Source organism: Cydia pomonella, chromosome 3 (genome assembly GCF_033807575.1).
Source record: "Cydia pomonella isolate Wapato2018A chromosome 3, ilCydPomo1, whole genome shotgun sequence".
Lineage (NCBI taxonomy): Eukaryota > Metazoa > Arthropoda > Insecta > Lepidoptera > Tortricidae > Cydia > Cydia pomonella.
Genome location: NC_084705.1, coordinates 11,019,287 through 11,039,933, shown reverse-complemented (window position 1 = coordinate 11,039,933; position 20,647 = coordinate 11,019,287). Strand labels below are relative to the sequence as shown.

At 34.9% G+C, this 20,647-nt stretch overlaps 1 protein-coding gene across 4 annotated transcripts in view; it reads right to left on the bottom strand.

The window, feature by feature from the left end:
• Positions 1 to 13,941, bottom strand: part of LOC133516044 (peroxidase-like) — a 105,358-nt gene extending 91,417 nt beyond the window's left edge. For 2 of the 4 annotated variants that reach the window (XM_061848761.1, XM_061848762.1), the window contains exon 1: positions 13,789 to 13,930. The gene's annotated coding sequence lies outside the window, so the exon portion shown is untranslated. Of the gene's footprint in view, positions 1 to 13,788 lie in introns of all 4 variants that reach the window. The other 2 variants (XM_061848763.1, XM_061848760.1) reach the window with 2 other exon arrangements.
• Positions 13,942 to 20,647: the final 6,706 nt, after the last annotated feature.

The window sequence follows — 20,647 nt, the reverse complement described above, 5'->3', positions numbered from 1 at the left end:
TAATTGCATGTTTGAACTATTAGATGCGAGTGTTTATAAAAAACTAAAAATCAAATGAGCAGGTACAAAAATAAGATTAAGTTACTATTTATCAATTAATTTTATTACCCCGCTTTAATATAATATTCATTAAAGTACAACTTTAACTGGTTCTTGATATTAAAAGTATAAATTAATTATAAAATAAATTAATTATAAATTAGATGAGCTTTATGCTGACGGTTTAATAAGGATCCTTCAAACGATATCTTACGAACGTAACAACTACACTCAAAATATTAAAATGAAATTTTAATTTAATCTCTGGTAATTGTTTTTTTAACCGATATTATATGATAATTATATCGAAATTCGCCAAATTGATAAATGATGAAAATAAGCCGTATTTTATTCTAAAAACCAGATAAATTGATTGAGTACGTAGTAATTCGATCATGCGGCTCACTCCTAAACAACAGTGCCATTTAAATAAAAAGTTTTTTATATAATATGTATACTGGATAGGTTAGGTTAGGTTAGACCTCATTTTGCCTTAACGATAAAGTTATGGGATGTTAAATATTACGAAAGCTATAAACTCATTTAATATATAACGATAGGCGGCTTAAAAATTACAACATACATATACGTATCTATCTTTATTAATTGGATTACACATGTTTACTCACTGTTACATAATTTAACCACGCTCATTTCTCTAGAAAAATTCACACGCAAAGTAACCGCTAACATTGAACGGAAACTGCATTACGTATCATCGTGTATCTTTATTATAATATGATTAACACGCAATATCAAATGAACGGGCGGAGAAAGATTGATGTGATAGGATGCGGCAGATAGAGAGCACGCTAGGCGAGAGATATAAACAAGAAATATGTTTCTCGATCAAGTGCACATGGTTACAATTCGACAATATATTTTAACAGCTGTGACGCTGTATGTCTTGTGAAATTGTGCCATTTTCCATATAGCCACTTTATAGTCATACAATGATATAAATATAGTATTTTTCATAGAGTTTGGCTGTCACCATACCCAAGCTATGTGAAAAATACTATAGACTTTACGAATATGTATTATAAAAAGGATTCATATGGTCACCATGTTACGAGCTGTTAAAATAAATTGAACCAGATTCCAGTGCACGTGATCATACGTTCAAGGCGATTGGTGCGCGAAGAAAGGCACAATGAGTAAACGAACTCGTTTTACTCTCTTTATTACGCAATACCTACTTTAAAACACGGGTGACGACTGTCAAGGTAACATGAATAAGTTAAACACAGCTGCGATATCTGAAATCTGTTGCTTAAGAAAATTGTTATCTTAAAATTGGCTTAACAATAGCTCCAAGCGTAATGCGGCTTTTGATTCGAATCAAATGATGACAGTACAAACCAACTTTAATGTTGGTAAATACGACAAAGATCGAGCTATTTCCCTTATCATTACATGACGAGTTGTTCTTGAAGAACTTTGTAATTTGATTTTGTGAGTTTATAGGGATTTTGATAAATATCGTAAATAAATTGGTACCGACCTCCTTTTTATTTTAACAGACATTTTCCTTAGTAATATCTTCTTGGCTCATTTCTCACGTAACATCTCGTTCGGTGTATCAAAACTCGAATGTAATCATTATTGACAAATATACGCTATGCGCTCCTCAGTGGTCTTTCCAATACTTATTTGGGCAGTGGTGACGCGTTTTATTTTCCTCGTAAAATCCAATACGCTTGTCTCATTGACGGAGGTTCCTTTAAAGATATCAATAAATCATAATCGTACCTTTCAGGTTTTCATTAGCTATTCTCGGCGTTTGGGTTATTGAAATAACTGTCTTTTTCACGCCACTGTTCGGAAATGTGGCAGTAGATGGTCTAAAACTAGTACTACAATGTTTCATTGTTATCATCATCTGTCATGGTTCACTAATGTTTAACCAAAACAATGTTGGCAAATTTAAATTTTACAATAAACGTTTCACCAAAGTATTATTTGGCAAATATGTTATTCCGCAAATGTATCATTTTACAAAAAGTCACTTGAAAAATAATCATTTAGTAAATAATACATTATTACAATATGTCAAAATACAAAGTATCAATTTTATATTTTTCATGTCACCTAGTAATATGTTTAGCAAATTTATACATTCACCAAACTTTGAGGGAATAATTCTGCATGGTTGCAATTTTCATTTGGGCCAGATTATTTTGAGGTAAGTTACTTAGTTGCAAGACAAGCAAGCAATCGTTGCTTACATTTTTTCGCGTTGTTAAAAAAAAAATAACCTCGAAGCCTAAGGCGGGAGCAAAGCTCCCGCCTTAGGCTTCTAACCTAACCTATCCGAGTCGGATTGCCCCGACAGGTCTGGCTCGCTTACAATTTATTAGTACAGAAACACATGTCAAATAATACATTATAGCAAACATTTTTTGACCATTGATAGATTTATTTGTTAACTTTGTTGTTAAATAATCATTTGTCAAAAAGATCTGTTATGAAATGAAATTTTATTAGTTAATTATTTGGTAATAAGAATAATTTGTCAAAAATATTGTTGTAAAAAAATGATTTGCTAAAATATAATTTTGCCAGTAGTTGGTTGCCAAGTGTCAATTTGCTAAACATCTTTTGGCCAAACGACAGGACACCATCTGTCATTGGTGATCATTGTTATCATCATCTGTCATTAATGCGAGTAAAAGGTCTTTTTTGGCGCAACATTTTCCTTCAAAAATAAAATTAAGTTATTTATAGGACCAATAACTTGTTAAAAAAAAAAGAAATATCAAAGTTTTTTTAGCAAACACGCTTTTAAGTTTAGAGTATTTTTGAAGCAAACAACAGAAAAACGCCTCTCAAAAATGATAAAGAAAGTAAAAACCGGCGGAAAATAGTTAATGAATGTGTACATTGTGTTTGACTAAAAAATACAAGAAACACGTATCTACGCTATAAAAATGAGTTCTTCTGGTGAAGAAAATATAAATGTTCCTGGCAAAAATACATCGCTTTCTTTCAACAATTGTCCTCACGCCAATATAAGTATTCATTTATATTAAAGTACTTATAGTTATGCAAATGTTTTCTTATTTCCTCGCAGTAGTCGTGAAAAGCACTATGTAATGTCTCGGCCGGAAACGCTAAAGATGGACTCGTATTATTTGAGGTCCCCCACTGACGTGTCGGCCCTCAAACTCACGCGTCCATCTTTGAGCGGTTTTCCGGACTCTCCTACATGTATTATACCTAACCGACATCCGGCATTATTTACTTAGTATTGTGTAAAGGTAAAAATATATAATTTTATCAAATCATGTTGGTTTTTACTCTGTTTTGAATAGCTGTTCGTACTTTTAAGTCTTTATGTTTCCTTCCATTCCATTTTGTAGATTAAATTAGGATGTCGCAGGCGTTATTCAATCTTTGTTTATTAAAATCAATGTTGTGGGATAATCTCATACAAATTGAACTAAAAGCTCAATAAGGCTTGTTTAGTAAATATTATAGGACATTATTACACAAATTAACTAAGTGCCACGGTAAGCTCAATAAGGCTTGTGTTGCGGGTACTTAGACAACGATATATATAATATATACATATTTATAAATACTTAAATACACAGAAAACATCCATGACTCAGAAACAAATATCCATGCTCATCACACGAATAAATTCCCTTACCAGGATTTGAACCCGGGACCATCGGCTTCATAGGCAGGGTCACTACCCACTAGGCCAGACAGGTCGTCATTTTGTAGGTACAACACGACATATTTATCATCAGACAAATAAATTCCCCTATCGGTTTCGAATCTGGGACCTCTTGCTTCATGGACAGAGTCCGTACCAAGTACCAACTAAGCAGACCGGCCGTAAATACCCTTTAGTTTAATAGCAAGTTCCAGGTTTTGTACAGTTAGCATCAATAGTAGCGTATACATCGTGTTTTTATTGAATTCCGTTAACTCCGGGGTATGGGTAAGTGTTCAAGGAAACTAAATGGCATAATTAATTTTCAACAAATAGAGATAAATCGCTGTATGTTGCGTTTAAATAGTAGATTATTAACGGCACGTTAAAAGCGCTCATTTCTGTCAAGGTAGTTTGGCGCTCGAACGTAGTGAGACTGAAATGTCCGAGACTTAAATTGTACTTTTCACCCAAGTTAAACACTCTACTCTTCTCGAATACGAGGAATGTAAAATACATGTGTATTTAAAAAAACATGACTAAGTACAAACTTTCATATAATTTCTTGAGGGTACTTTCAATTAACAATTTAGCGAAAAGAATCGTGATTTATAGAATCGGGAGTTAAACATAGAATGAAAATTGTACAACAAATACATTTAATATTAATTTTTTATTGCTTGTCGAAATATAAACTAATAAAACCTACTGGGAAAGTAAAATGCTCTACGGCTCGATTCGAAGAATGATTAAGACACGTTAAAGATCTTGGAAAGATCGATAACTAAACGACATGTCAAAATTGACGTTTATTTCGATTCCGCTGTGATCCCAATAAGATCTATCTACGATATTTCTAACGTCAAAGTGTCATTGGTTGCCCGAATCGAACTGCTTCTGTCAATTATCCGACAAACAACGATATCTAAAAGAGAACTTATCTAAACCAGAACTTAACGTTATTGTATCTCATTCTTCTAATCGGGCCGTTAGTGCGTATATAATGTATCATTTTAGAACAACAACTATCCACTTACAGAGCATGATAATTTAAATAGTTATTTACGATACAAGTGCAGAAAATAGGAAATTCTCAACGAGTGGTGATGAATTAAAACACGACCGAAGGGAGTTTGAAAAGAGGATGGACACGTACTCGACCTAATCAACCCTGAAATGCCTTGGACATGGTAAAGCTAGGTACACCTAGACCCTGTGGGGTAAACCCCACACTATTCGTTTGTCTCAATTTATTGCGAATGTTAGTCGACAAAGAGAGATCCCGTTACTGGTAAATTACCTATATATTTCGACCTTCGTCACGAAAAAGAATACCTTATTTGGAACGAAAGAAATGTAATGACGCGTAAAAGTCAAGATATTCGACACAATACCGCGAGGGCAACGAAAAATTATATAAGCGGCTCTCTCCAAATTGTAGGTACTCGTAAATGTGAAACTGTTTTGGAAGCTTCTTTAAATATATTACACCTTCATACAATATACTATGAAAAGCAATGAGAGAATGGTCTAATTTACAAAACCTAGTAGGTTTTCTACCGATATGCGATGGGCGAATTCAGTAAGAACATTATAGGTTTATTATACTATAAGGTAAATTATAAAATATATATGTATATTATAAGGTATTTGTAATAAAGACGTTCGGATAAAACGAGATTAAAATAATTTTCTCATCACACTTGCTCGAAAAAGATCTTATTTCATGCAGGTCTTCTGAAGGACAAAGGATATTGTTCCCGCGGGAGTTATAAATTGGGGAAAAAAAGCTATAACTCCCTAGGGAGTTATAGCTTTTTTATTTATTTGTCACTTATTCATACAAACCAAGTAGCATAAATGATGTTTACTGCAAAACCTGTGACATCTAACAGCTCATGCCCGAGGCTCTATCGTAAAAAAAGGAAAATCAACAATTCTGTATCTGCTTCTTTATCGATCGAATACGCAAGAGCGGTAGAGAGGCAGATAGCGAAACTTGGATTTACGTTTTTCGCTGTAGGCCATTAGCCCCGAATCCCTTTGTTAGACATAATAATTGAAAGTGATAATGTAATGGTTTTCTGATCATCATTAGTCATAATTCTGAAACCGTTAACTTTTCAGGCTTATCGTAAGGTTATCCTATAGATAAGTTAGGTTAGGTTTGTTTTATACCAGTCCTGAAAAGTTACGCGTTTCTGAAAAAAAAACAAATTACGACTAACGAAAATGCGGACAAACAATACATTATGACTTAAAACTTTATGGGAAACAATAGAGACCCTATCAGCCCTAATGCCGCAACAGCCGTACGAAGCGCTGTGATCGTTTCGGGTTCCCCCACCACCCGCATTGCACGCAGTGAATAGGGAAGTATACCCCCTGACATTTCAAAAGGCGGGATTGCCGCGGAAAATGGCGAATGTCGATGCCATTGTCAATGATTGATAAATTGAGCGACGGAATCTTCGAGCAACACCGGGTAAGGAGACGGCATTCATACTATTTCCCCTCTGCCGAAGCATAGGTACAACTGTACCTATGGTGGTGCATGTTGTGACTCGTCCGTACACAAAATGAGATCGAGGTGTGCAAGATTTATCTTTGTATTTGTGTCGTCATTACAGATTGATTTTTTTTTATATTATAGGACATTATTACACAAATTGACTAAGTCCCACAGTAAGCTCAATAAGGCTTGTGTTGAGGGTACTTAGACAACGATATATATAATATATAAATATTTATAAATACTTAAATACATAGAAAACACCCATGACTCAGGAACAAATATCCATGCTCATCACACGAATAAATGCCCTTACCAGGATTTGAACCCGGGACCATCAGCTTCGTAGGCAGGGTCACTACCCACTAGGCCAAACCAGTCGTCATAAGTAGTGAGTGAAAAGTGCGACTGTGTGCACGTTTCCCCCCGCAAAAAATGGCAGAATGGTTCGGTAAGATATCGCTTAGGCTCCTCCCTTCCGACGTGTCGGAAGCCGGTGTTGCTCGAAGGACGGAATATTTGAACATTCCAATGTGTTCGGGAGTATCACTCATTTTAAGGATATTCGCCATTTTCCGCGGCTATGCAACCGATTGCAATGCATTCGAAAATCGAATGTAGCCTTTAATAGCTCCGGTGACACTGACCGAAATTAATATTGGTACCAACATTTGTTTTATCACAACAGCTATTATTTTAATAGACAGTATAAAAATATTGGTGACACTCTCCCCTCAAGCGACAAAATGTCCTGTTATTACAGCAACTGACCCGAAACGTTACGTGACTATTGCGATTTGCATTTTCAGCATTTAATTAAGTGCAGAGCAAAAAATTCAATTATTAAATTTAATGCAAGAATCGATTGACTCAGACCTGATATACAAGGCAAAAGCAATTTAGCAGCATTATAATACCTCCTAAATACTATTTTTATTTTTTGCAATTCTGGACGGCTATAATAATGCAACTGCAACAATATTGGTTACGTGGTGAGCAGTGCATTGCTTTGTGCACATTAAAGTGAGTTTGCAGAATGATAAAATGTAATTTAGACTGATTAGATACGGAGAAACTTGCACTAATATTTGATATGTACAGGTGTCCTTTACATTAATTACCAGGCGTGTTTGTTTTTACTCGCTTTTATTTAGTTTCACCTGTCTCGTTGGCTGCCGGACTGTAATCAAGTTTTTGCCAAAAACTTATTTTTTAACATTAATCCACGCCACCATTACCGCATAATGCATGTGAATAATGTATTAGATTTTACACATCTACATCTACAAACAATGATTTTTTGTAAAAAGCTAAGTAGAGGAAACTGAAACTGATATTTATAATGTATGTACCTAACAAATGCGACTATAAATTACTACTTAGTTAGTACTTAGTTATGGAGACTTATTTCATTGTAAAAATACAGTCCTGCTTTTAGAGGCAGTCAGGCAAACGCATAAGACGGCGTCGACCGTCCAGTGGCGCCCTCATTGGGGGAATTGTGTTTTCTAATAAACTAATTAATTCCTGTATAAATCAGTATATTAATATTGTTGTCCTACTAATTCCCCAACTCTTGTTCTTTGTCACATATTTACAAATAGTGGCCACATTTTTCCGTTTAGGTGATAAAGTCAAAGGTAAGTAAGATGATCGCCATTGGACGGTCGACACAATCTTAATGAGCATATAAATGTAATATTTAGTAATAGTCATAGACCTTGCATGTGTTATTTACATGTCATAATTTCATAGAAGGTTGACGTTGGTTTAAAATAAGACATGCACAGTCTGGCTATCAAAATCGCTGCAGACTTATCTTGGTCGAACACTAGGTAGTACACTTATTACGGTGCCTCAGTTACTGACAGTGTATTATAACTACGTAACAATACATATATACATTTTTTCGTAGGTACTTGCTAAATAAAACAGTTTTCAACATTGGCTTGCATCTAGAAACTAGTTTTACTGGATATTATATAAACCCTTGAGAAATGGGTATAACTCGATCACCATTTAAGGAACGCATATCCTGTGCCAATCATATTCAGATATAATTAAAATTTAAAATAAATAGAGATTTATTCAATAGGTTATGCTTATCGGTATCGTAATTATTCACCTCGTTATTTCACATAAACTGTCAAAATTAAACTTACCCACTTGACACTTTGTATATGCTCAACCTGTGAGCACTTAAAAGGGGGCGTAAAGCCGGGATATTAGAAAGAAACAGAAGATACGGCGCGCCGCGCGAAACTTGCGTTGCTGCGGTATTTCCGGACCGATACGACTTTCAAACCTTCAAGAAAACAGCGTACTCCCATATTAAATGCCGGCAACGCACTTACAGCCCCTCTGGTGCTGCAAGTGTCCATGGGCAGCGGTAATCGCTTCCTATCAGGTGATCTGCTGCTTGTTTGCCTCCTGTATCATAAAAAAAAGAATTTGGAGATCGCGCGGGTTTACCGTTGTTTTACCTCAAAGTATACGTCTCTGAAAGTATACGTCTGTTTAAAATTTTCTGTAAATGTGAAATGTGCTCTGACTCCGCCCGTTCCATGAGAATCGTAATTTACAATCTGGCTGTTAAAACTGATAATAATATGATCCATTAGCATCAGGTAAGCAATTTTTTGCGTGTATTGGCAAATCATAATAATGTGAATTAACTGCACAATTAAATTTCCGAAATCTGCATATTAAGTATAGTGGGAGGGCTAAGGCTAATGTACAAGGCATGTCGTGGTACGGGGGTAAAAACTGTGACAAATATCACAAAATTATTGTTGTCCTTAGCATTGCGTTCATGTAGATTTTAATACATCAATCAAAGAGTTTTTTCTAAACTTTGACATATCAATTTCAAACGTGTTTACGTCGGATTGTCAATTACAAACCAAAAATTTAGCGAACCTGATATTTTATTTTCTTTAAAATGCTTACGATATTCGATAGTTGCTGTAAGACGTGAAAATGCAGCTCAAGACTTTATTGAATACGCTTCCAAAATCGACGAAATCCACACAATGCTCGATTGATAACAGCGGCTCTTCAGCGAGTTCGTGAGAATAAGCCAATTGCCCCTGGTCAGCCTGAAATGGGAGTTGAAGAAAGGATTCGAGCACTTCAGTATTTAAAGGTGCAGAAATTACTCCCCAGGGATTTGCCATTAACAAACCGTTACTGAGATTGGTTTTTACAAAAAAAAAAAAAATGCGGGGTTTGTATTTAATGTTTTATCCAGTTTGTAAATGTGTTTATCAACGTGACAAGTGCTTTTAATTTGCCTTACTTATCTTAAGTGTAGTAATACCGGTATCGCGGTATCGCTAAGTCTTGAAATAAACATGGTAATAATCAAAGTATGAAGAACTGTCATTTATCTACATTTACTTGTCAATTTACTGTGCTATTACATTACTTACAATTAAAATGTTGTTAGAAAGTTATTAAAGATTGATTTTTCGTTTATTAATTAAATTAAGGCCATGGCTAAGTTAAATAACTATGTTACTTTATTCTACTTTTAATACAGCCCACGTGTCGGTAACAGACTGTAGAGTAGGTAGGAAAGCTGAAAAGACAGTGTATGTAAATACGCCAATGTTATAAGGTGTAAAATGTGGCAAAATGTTTTATGTTCGTGACTATACCTAATTGTCTAGACGTACGTAAACGACCATATTGATTTCATTGGGTTTTCCTTAACGGCGACAGTGTAAGAGTGTAATGTAATGGTAGAACAGATAATATTAAGCTATTTACAATGACTTGTACAAACCCAAGCGTCTTTCACAACGCGTTTCCTACCCAGCCGTAACCGTGTCGAGGAAAAACGTGCGAGTGAAAAATAATAAGGCATTGTATTAGTACTTGTAACAGATAACCGCGATTGACATTGTCTCGGCTTGACAAGCCTTTGTAAGCGAATTACAACCGTGATAATCGCGTGCCCGGAATGGAAATGATACTGCCAGTATTCGTAGCTGTAAATTTGATTAGGTTCTCCGGAGCAATCCGATTGTAGCTAATATTTAATTTGTTACAGTACATTTTAAATTCAATAATTGAATTTATTTAATTGCGTAAGAAATGTAAGTATATGAAACGTAATATCTCCACTTAGGTTGATATGGATCACTGAACCACCTATAAGTGAGAAGTTATCTATGGTAATACCTACTTCAATTTGTATGTACTTACCCATCATACTTTCTATTAAGATATTAGTTCTAAGAGGTTTTCAAGGTTATTGTAACTGCTAAATCATTATTGCTTCAGAAATCGGATCTACGAATTATACGAGTAATTACTATGTAGAATGTAAAGAGGCATTACTTAACACATGCAATTGCTATTCGATAGGGAGGTCCTTCCGTCAATTAATCGTAAGTTTTTTAAGGTTAGTCATCAATAACTATCTTATAAATTTATATAAGAAACGATCTTATATCTCACGAAATCAAAGTTTTATAGCTAAGTGGCATTTTGAATTACTGAAAATGAAATCAATTCCTGGCAAAACATTCCAAAAATATGTCTAATATAATTATCCTGTAACATTACTACTTATAAAAAGATATGTACAGTGTACCGTACATAAGGATGTTATTAATGGTTTTTGCATGAGAAATTTCTCATTTGCTATTCATTAACTTAACAAAGGTTGTATTATTAAAACAATCACAGGTAAAAGATAATAAATTACACGTAACCATCATATAGTTTCGCAATTTCAGGTTAATTATATTACGATGGCTTTACGATGTCAATGTTTATTTTATAGCTCACTTCGAAAGTAAAGACAAACGTTAATATTCATAGACAGAGGTAACAAACAGACGGAAGCATTTTATAAACTGTATAATAATTTTATTTATTGAAATAAGGAGAATAATACTTCATGGATTGTATTATTATGCATCTGTGTTTTATGCCAAGAAAACTAAGTATTACAGAGGTTTACGATTTGTATATTTAATGTTATTATCATTTGATAACTGATAAAAAAGCGCTGGTGGCCTAGCGGTAAGAGCGTGCGACTTGCAATCCGGAGGTCGCGGGTTCAAACCCCGGCTCGTACCAATGAGTTTTTCGGAATTTATGTACGAAATATCATTTGATATTTACCAGTCGCTTTTCGGTGAAGGAAAACATCGTGAGGAAACCGGACTAATCCCAACAAGGCCTAGTTTATCCTCTGGGTTGGAAGGTCAGATGGCAGTCGCTTTCGTAAAAACTAGTGCCTACGCCACATCTTGGGATTAGTTGTCAAGCGGACCCCAGGCTCCCATGAGCCGTGGCAAAATGCCGGGACAACGCGAGGAAGAAGAAGAAGAAGAACTGATAAAAATGTGGGCGGTGTGGCGTCTCGTGTGGCACGAAACAAGCGTAATTTTTTGAGATATTATGTATGTGTCACGTACTTTCGGTTGGTTCATTTCAGCTGCGATTTAATACAAAACGCCTGTTTGTTTTACCGGCAACGCAAAATGAGTTATCTGTCGAACATACATTAGATTTTCTGCAGCTGAAATTACACAGCTTACAACTCACAAAATTACGCTCGTCTAGCTTCTCCCTAATACGTACATGAATTGACGCTACATATGTTCCGCTGGCGTGGACGCATCGTGTCGGGCGGGGGCATGATTTATTTCCGCAGCCTATCCAAAGGTTGTTTGGAAGAGATCGATGTTGGCGATTCATATAGACTATTTAACATTTTAGGCTTAAACCGCACTGGATAATTTTGCATCGACAGCTTTTTTATTATATGAAAACTATATCACAAGTATCACAACCTCTTTTAAATGTTACATCGTGATAGTAATGATACTATGACTAGTATAAGTAGCTAGTGTAAGTAGACTATCACTAGTCTACTAAACTTACACTATGTACACTAAAGTTGCATAATTTCAAAATGTTAACAACCTTTCCGAACTTGTTTGCCAACCCCCTAGGGGACCGAATCTGGGTATAAAAACCTCCCTGGCAACGAGAATAAACATCTTTTTTGGCCTTCCTCTATATCAACATTATGTGTCGAAATATGCCAGTAAATTAACGTCGCTACAAAGTTTTCTTGACAATAGACCTCTATTTCAAATTCTCTTCGATATCAACATACGTACAATAATATAATAATTATAAAAATTGTTTAAAATTAAGAATATTGGAGCAAAGTAGGCTCATTTAACGGTAGTAAATTATATCCTAATTCATAACATGCAACGCAACCAGCGTATGGTGACTATGGTGAGAAAAATGCGACTTACGCCACGACAGACAAATCTATATCGTAGCATGAGAGCCTGAGGCTACTCAAATGGGAACACTGCCGGCTACTCATATTGAATATAAGACCACTTTCAATCTTAAACAACCCTTTAAGCTACCTATAAATAGACCTACTCTATATAATATAAACTTATCTCTATATATTATATATTTGATAATTATATTTTTTGACATAAAAAGCCATCTAAGATGTTACTGAGAATATAGACGACAAAAAGGTAGACTACTATTGTTTGATGAATTAATTTGGGTCGATTGTTGATAAAAAAATTGTTGACATATTGAGAAAATTTACACGAAACAACACCTAGTATGCACAACAATCGCGATCATACAAATCCTCTTTATTTTTAAATTTGCCGCTTTTTTATACAAATGGAAATGGCTTGGCAGACTATGTTATTTAACTCATGCTCAACTCGCTCAAGTCACTTTAGATCACAGTCTCGTCAAGGCGGTGTAAATTGTTCACAAAGTTTCAATCGTCTTTTCTGAGTCTACAGCTGAAAGTAATAATTTATAGCGACACTTACCAAAACTTAGTTTGCTAGAAAACTTTTTAATCTGATCTTAGTGTTCTCAGTAGGTATTTCTCATTTATTCTTCATCAAACTCATTAAATAAGTTAGTATTTATTTATAAGCTTTCAAGCCCCACAGCACATAATCTGGAATATATTAAATAAATAAATAAATATTATAGGACATTATTACACAAATTGACTAAGTCCCACAGTAAGCTCAATAAGGCTTGTATTGAGGGTACTTAGACAACGATATATATAATATATAAATATGTATAAATACTTAAATACATAGAAAACACCCATGACTCAGGAACAAATATCCATGTTCATCACACGAATAAATGCCCTTACCAGGATTTGAACCCGGGACCATCGGCTTCATAGGCAGGGTCACTACCCACTAGGCCAGACCGGTCGTCAATATTATTAATGACATTTGAATAAGTTTTACTAAACAAATTCACCAAATTGTAGGTAGGCGATAAATATCTTAATGACAAAACCCATAATATAAACAAGTTATTAAAGCAGTTTTCTTTTTACATATTTTAATATAAATGTAGGAAAATTATCCATTGTTTTTAAAACCCACAAATACTGAAAAACATAGTTTTCATGGCATTCAAAATGCTAATGATTTATTTATATTAAATACCGGTGTCTAATTAAAGGGCTCGAATAGCTCGAATGGGAACCCTAGATAAGTTTATTAAGTTCCGTAGTAATCCAATCACTTACCTAGAATTAATAATTGAAATCGAAGCACCACCACTTTCGTCACACGAGATCCGCCGTAATATATATTTTTAAGGTACTGTACTATAGTACGAGCTTTACGCGGGTGCCACGGCCGGCGCGGCTTGCTGAGAACTAAGCCGTGCGCACGCGCAAGCTATACCTTTATACAGCAGCAGCGGGGATGAAGCCGATACTCATATTTATAATTATAATAATGTAAGTCAGGTGACTAGTCCAAATACTAGTTGACATGAGGTCAAGTAGACGGTAGTCCTGGTCAAGAGAAAGTATTGTTGAAACATTATCACTTTAGTGTAATAGCAGTAATTGTTAATGTAGCATGCAACACAAAATGAAGAAAAGAATCAGTTAGGTAATTTATTATTTGTTTATAAGAGGAATTCCTAGTTGTGATTTTTCCATGCAAACGCTCTCGACTGTTTCCTCCCTGGATTTTTAACCTAGAGCAATGATTTTTTCAAATAAGATCAATATCATCAATATCTGTGCCGCTATGTTTTGCTTTTTTGGATTATTCTATTTTGAAGAAACTTACAGCGCCTCGAAAATCGCAAAAACGGCTCAATTGAATTGGCTGTAAAAAAAGGCACAGTATACAAATATGACAACAAATATCCAAAAAATCAAAACATAGCGGCATAGATTATTTCTTCCTCTTACAATTTTCAAAATTTCATAATGATTGGTTGCGTTTTGGAGGAGGAAACAGTCGAGAGCGAAACCTCGATTTTTGAGTTTTTTGGGAGTGAATTTCGGTCCGAGCTGCAGTTGTCCTTATCGCACGAATTGGAGGCGGAGACAGTTTCTAAATATACGTACACAGAAGGAATAGTGATGGGCATAACATCCTTATTAGGGATTGCAGAACCGGTACTGTTTTAAAAAACCGGGATTTACCGGTACTTTCGGAACTGGTCTAATTATTTCATTATTTTAAATAAAACGACGGCATTTTGCGATTTGACCACCTTTCGTATTATAATTTAATAATCACATTTTCTTTTACTACGTATAATCACAATAAACAAGGCATTTTTTTTTAGAAATATAATATTTTACATTGCTCACACTTGTGCGTCACAAGTAAAAGATTTTGATGTTTGCCACTAGATAGCAAATTTAATGAAATTACATTAACGAGGGGATTTATATATAAGTATCGCAGTCGTATTGTATAATCCGCCGTATTACATTACGGCTAGCCGATAACAAAATAAGGACCATTTTGAAATGCGGCGGTTCAACGATTAAGGTATGTTGGATAAATACCGGATGCGGGTGAAGAACGTAGGACATTCATTTCTCCCTAATTTGGCTTTATTTTTTAATGTTGGCAACATTGTGTAAGACACCATTTCGTTGCGCCTCGACTGCCAGTGTCCCCGCGTCGGGAGTCAGGGAGTCGGACTTGTGCTATGCGCAATCACAGAGAGCAAGGTCAATTTCGCGAATTCTTCCTTCTATCCGATCTTCGCCCTGTAATTTATTTTGCGTATTGTGATGAAACTGTGTTTGTTTTTGTAATTGTGTTAACAGACCTAGCACTGCTGTAGACCGATATCCGATCTTGACCCTTCCAGGTAAAGATCGGAAAGAAGCAATCCGATCTTTACCTATTAACTTTAAATTTTCTTCAATTTACCTACTGACCTACTTAATTATCACATGTATTGTTTTCTTGATCACACTTTCGTACCATTATTTTTATCCAGTACCACTACCAGCGCGACGGTTACTGACAATGTAATTTTTTTAATTTCCGCAACCCAAAGGTTGCTTGGAAGAGATCGCTTTTCAGCGATAAGACCGCATGTTGTTTACATGTGCTTATGTTTCTGTTTTCTTTTGTATTGTTTTCTTTTATTGAGGTGTGCAATAAAGAGTATTTACATTGTATAGGGATGATGATACATGTTGAATTTTATAACAAAATCGAGTAAAATAGATAGCAAATGAGCAATTTTTCGCAATAAAGTACCTACACATACGGATGCATATGTAGATGTGGACGCATACATACATAGCTAGTTTCGGATACAAAATAGAGATAGGGCTTCGAAATTAGTTTCCTTAAAATGCTTCAAGAGGGCTCTCTTTTCCTATATATTTACTTTACTCTTTACATACGATCCTTACATTTTATAAAAAAAAAAGATTGTATATCAACTATATATATACATAATTGCAAAATTAAACCAACAAAATCGCAATTTTACTTATTTTCCATACATCAAGATGGGTTCTCAGTGACCTTGACCTTTTTAAAGAACTACTTAGTCTTTTTGATTTCTAAGTTTGATTCTTATTTTTTTGGCGACCTTCATTAAAAATTACTGGGCACGATTATTTTTTATTTTGATTTTTGACCCTCCTACTTAAGTACTTAATATCTTCCAGTACATTCCTTTCAATAAACAATACATTTACACTTTCACTAAACCTGTACAGTTCACGAGATCTTAAAGTGTCAAAACTTCGAAACCTATCTATTATTTTAGTGGTTTTTCTTATTTTATTACTTCGGGTAAACCTTACAATAAGAGGTTTCTTAGCACATTGTTTACTTATCAAATTGCCTTATGAGATAGGTACCTATTAAAGTTTGAGAGCCACAATTTTACCAATTTTTGTATCAGGGTTAAGATCGGATACAAAAATAAGAAAAAAAAACTTTGTTGACAACTTTTAAGTTTGTAATTATTGGTGGCTGTAATGTAATTTATATACACTGGAGAAGGGTAGACACCGGACCTATTTCTTTGTGATACCTTATTCTCTTTCCATTAGAAGCAACTTTTTTCACCATCCGATGTTCTCCCTTGATGGCAAAACACTCGTTACCCTAAAAAAAAGTATGTCTCATCTTTACACATGTACAAAACTGAAACCATTCTATATTGAAGATTACCAAAATTCAGGCCAAATCTAAGGTTATTATTTAACGATTCGCTCCGTACTTCAAGAATCTGTCACGTGTTGAGATCTCGAAAAAACATTTTTTCACGAGTTCTCTCAATTGGTCCCAAAATTGTCCGGCATTATCCCAACATACTTTACCCAGATTGTCATTCCGATACGTTCTTCAATAAGGCGGCCCAAGTTTAGCCCCATCGTACTATAAGTTAAATAGATTGTAGTTTAACCATATATTTATACCTACTTACAAAATTTCACAACACACCATGATCACTCCCAACTTACTGATACGGATAGGTATAGTCAAGTGTAAAAATATGGGTGTACACATCTTACTCAATAATAGGGAGACCTGTGAAAGAACGATTATTGTTGATTGGAGATTTCATACAATGAAATTAAAACGTCCTACGCCTAATTATGTAGAAAAGGAGGTAACATTTTTTTTTGCCACTGCACCCACCTTGTAACATTTCAGATTTGCCCTATGGTTGACTGGTATGATACCTACCCGCAATAGGGTATCCGACTGTATTTAAGATAAATTATTTCAAACCATGCATGAAATATAGCACCAGATAATTATTAAAAAAACTCAATAGGATAGAAATATAAAAAAGTGCCTCGAAAACCTAACTGCTTGGCAAAGAGAAAAAATTGCCAAACGTGAACGTGCATTGAAGAGTTCCGTTCTGTTCATCATCAGCAATTCCACTTCATCAAATGTCACTTCTACAAATGTAAATGCTTGATTTGTTAAAGAAAATACAAAAATCACTATATGTATGCCTTTCATATTTGAAGAGTTCCCTCGATTCCTCATGGACCCCGTCGTCAGAACTCGAACCTGACAAAAAATTGTTTTGTAAATTTAATTTACTTAACAAACACAGCGAAGAGGAGAAATCGCCAAACGTGTACTATGCGTCGTTGAAGAGTTCCATTCTGATCATCATCAGCAGTTCCACTTCATCAAATGTCACTTTGTTAAATGTAAATGCTTGATTTGTTACAGAAAATACAAAAATCACTATATGTATGCCTTTCACATTTGAAGAGTTCCCCCAAATAATTTTCAAAATCGGTTCAGATATGACGGAGTTATGGAGTAACAAACATTAAAAAAAAAATACAACCGAATTGATAACCTCCTCTTTTGAAATCTTGAAGTCGGTTAAAAATATGTCCCATAGCATCTTATTCCAGTGTAATAAGAGCGTAGTACCATATTTATGAGACGATTTTTTCGATACATATTTTTGCACTTAACTGTACGACGACGACCGAAGCAGGGACATCATTCTTTTTTGCAGTTTTTACCTATATGATAATTAATAGATACAGTATAATATAAAAATGAAAAACAATATTATGTGATAACGATAACAACAAAAACAACTTGCGTCGGGCAGCGCAGAATAAATTCCGTCCGGCTCGCGGGCGATGTCGACGGAACGGCGCGCAATGAGCGAGCGCTCGAGTCTCGCGTTTGTGTGCGCGCACTCACACTTAGATAGCTCTGGCTCCCGCCCACCGCAGCGCGACAGAAACATAGCTTCAAAAATTCGACATTTGAAAAGTTGCTCAGCTAGGAATTGCTCTTAATTTTCAATCGATCGATACATATAGAATTTGTTGTTAGTAGGTCGGTACATAATAACACTCAAAACTAAATTGAAGGTATCATTTAGGTAACTGCATCTGCATTGCGGCTCTGTCACAGTTAATTTCCTTGAGGAAATGAATGACGGATTGAAAGTTTTAAGGATGATTCACGCTAGACCGGGCCGGGGCCGGGCCGGAACTACTATCAGCACTTCGTTTTCTATGAAAAGTATCTCGTGATCACCGATCAGCCGTCATAGAAAATGACGTGTCGGACGCCTCGTAAAGCTCGTACTATAGTACAGTACCTAAAAAATATATTACGGCGGATCTCGTGTGACGAAAGTGGTGGTGCTTCGATTTCAATTAATCTTCCTTTAATCTAAGCAGTAAGGCGGCAACGAACGCCATTTATTTTATCAAGGAAATTCAGAGTTATAGTCCGCGTCACTAGGGCGACTTACTTTATAGTCATCTGAACCCCCCCCCCCCCCAACTATAAAGCTGGATCACTCCTTGCCTCGTCAACGCCGCAGCAGTATTGCCGCGATGATATTGCAGCTGCAGTTGTCATCCAAATGTTACCTTTAGGATACATAGGAATGACTACTAAGTAGATACATATTGTACCTACCTAAGATCTGGAAAATAAGTAAGATCGAAATAATTTTTATTTTCTTGTATAACGTGATTTAATCCAGTTCATTTTTACCTTAAACAAAATGTCAAAAGCCTAAATTGTATCAATTAAAGGAATTCTCGTTCATATGGTTTCATTCATGCTTGCTACTTTTTATGTAACTAAAAATATTTTCAATAAAAAGTTATTATTCCGATATAAAATTTTACAATATTCCCATTCATTTTATTTTGACGCTTGTGTCGTGTCATCTACTAGAATTCTAGTACGTTAGAATATTTATGCGTAGTTACAAATTAACGAACTCTGACTTGCAATAACAATTTAACTAGTTTCAAGCTAAAATAAAATAAAATTGGTAATATATATACCTGTAATGTCGTAATGTATGTAGGCTGTTACTCGTATCACACCTGCGCAGCGCAACCCGTCGCGTCGCGGCGACCGCTTGCGATCGTGACAGCGCTACAGGCATACAATTTTTTCGCTGCGAAAAAACCTTTTAAAAGTTTTTTTATTATGTCTTACTTTTTTTTTAACTATGCAAATTGGTATTTGGTAATACAAAAAAGAAATTATACAAAAATTTAATTTTTTGTAGATTGTATAAAGTGATAGGTAGCTATGCCTGTACATTTGACTTTTTGATTTTTTTCATTATTGTAAAAATTAGGAGCGAAAAACAGATTTCATAAAATTTTTGAAATTCTCCTAACTCTTATAATATATTTTATTGTCTTATATTTATTGTGTGATACCGCTCCAAGAAACAATCCCTGCAACAAATGAACAAGTAAATAAGTTAGTATACTTTATTGCACAATAATTTTTAAGAAAAAAAAACTGACTTCAATGAGGGAGACCGGTGAAAGAAAAAATATTGTTGATTATGAATTTCATTCAATGAAATTATAAAAAATGTAAATAAACGTACTAATAGGCGGTAGTAGCGCTGTAAGCGATATCTTCCAGGCAACTTTAGAGCAGCAGACTTTTATGAGCCGTAAGAGCCGTACGGAGCGGGCAGTAAACATAATAAAAATATTATTTAAAAAACAGTTTTATAATAATTGAACATGGTAATTAAATACAATTTCATTTCAATTATTGTTCCCACTATTTGTTCGATCTGCAATAATAAAAAAACAGTAAGTAGGTGTTGATTTCTGAATGGAAAATTTTCAGGTGTATAATCTTACTAATATTTGTGCAGCAGGCGTATAATGAATGATATTGTCCACTTTGTACATTAAATTTGACCTTTTAACCCCGCGCGACTTTCATATGCATACTTATACTTACTTAATAGGTACTAAAAAATAAAAACTGTCAACCATCCGTCTGCCACTTTGCACAGCGATATTTATGACGAATTTTTTTAATTATACATGGCTTTATGCCTAAAACTGCTTTTATTTTATCAAAAACCATCGAATTACTGCGCAATAGTGTGGGCAGACCCAATACTGAACAAATAATAACATATATTTTTGTTTCAGAAGTTGCGGTCTTGTCCATAGAAATAGGATAGTATAGAACGTCTGTCAAACTTCGAAAGTGCGACCAAAAATGAAATGCAAGTGTGTGCGTAAATTGTCTACGTGCGAACAAAACTAGTGATGTTGTGTTACAACATAGTAATAATCTATCGATGTTTAACTGCTTTATCGACTACTT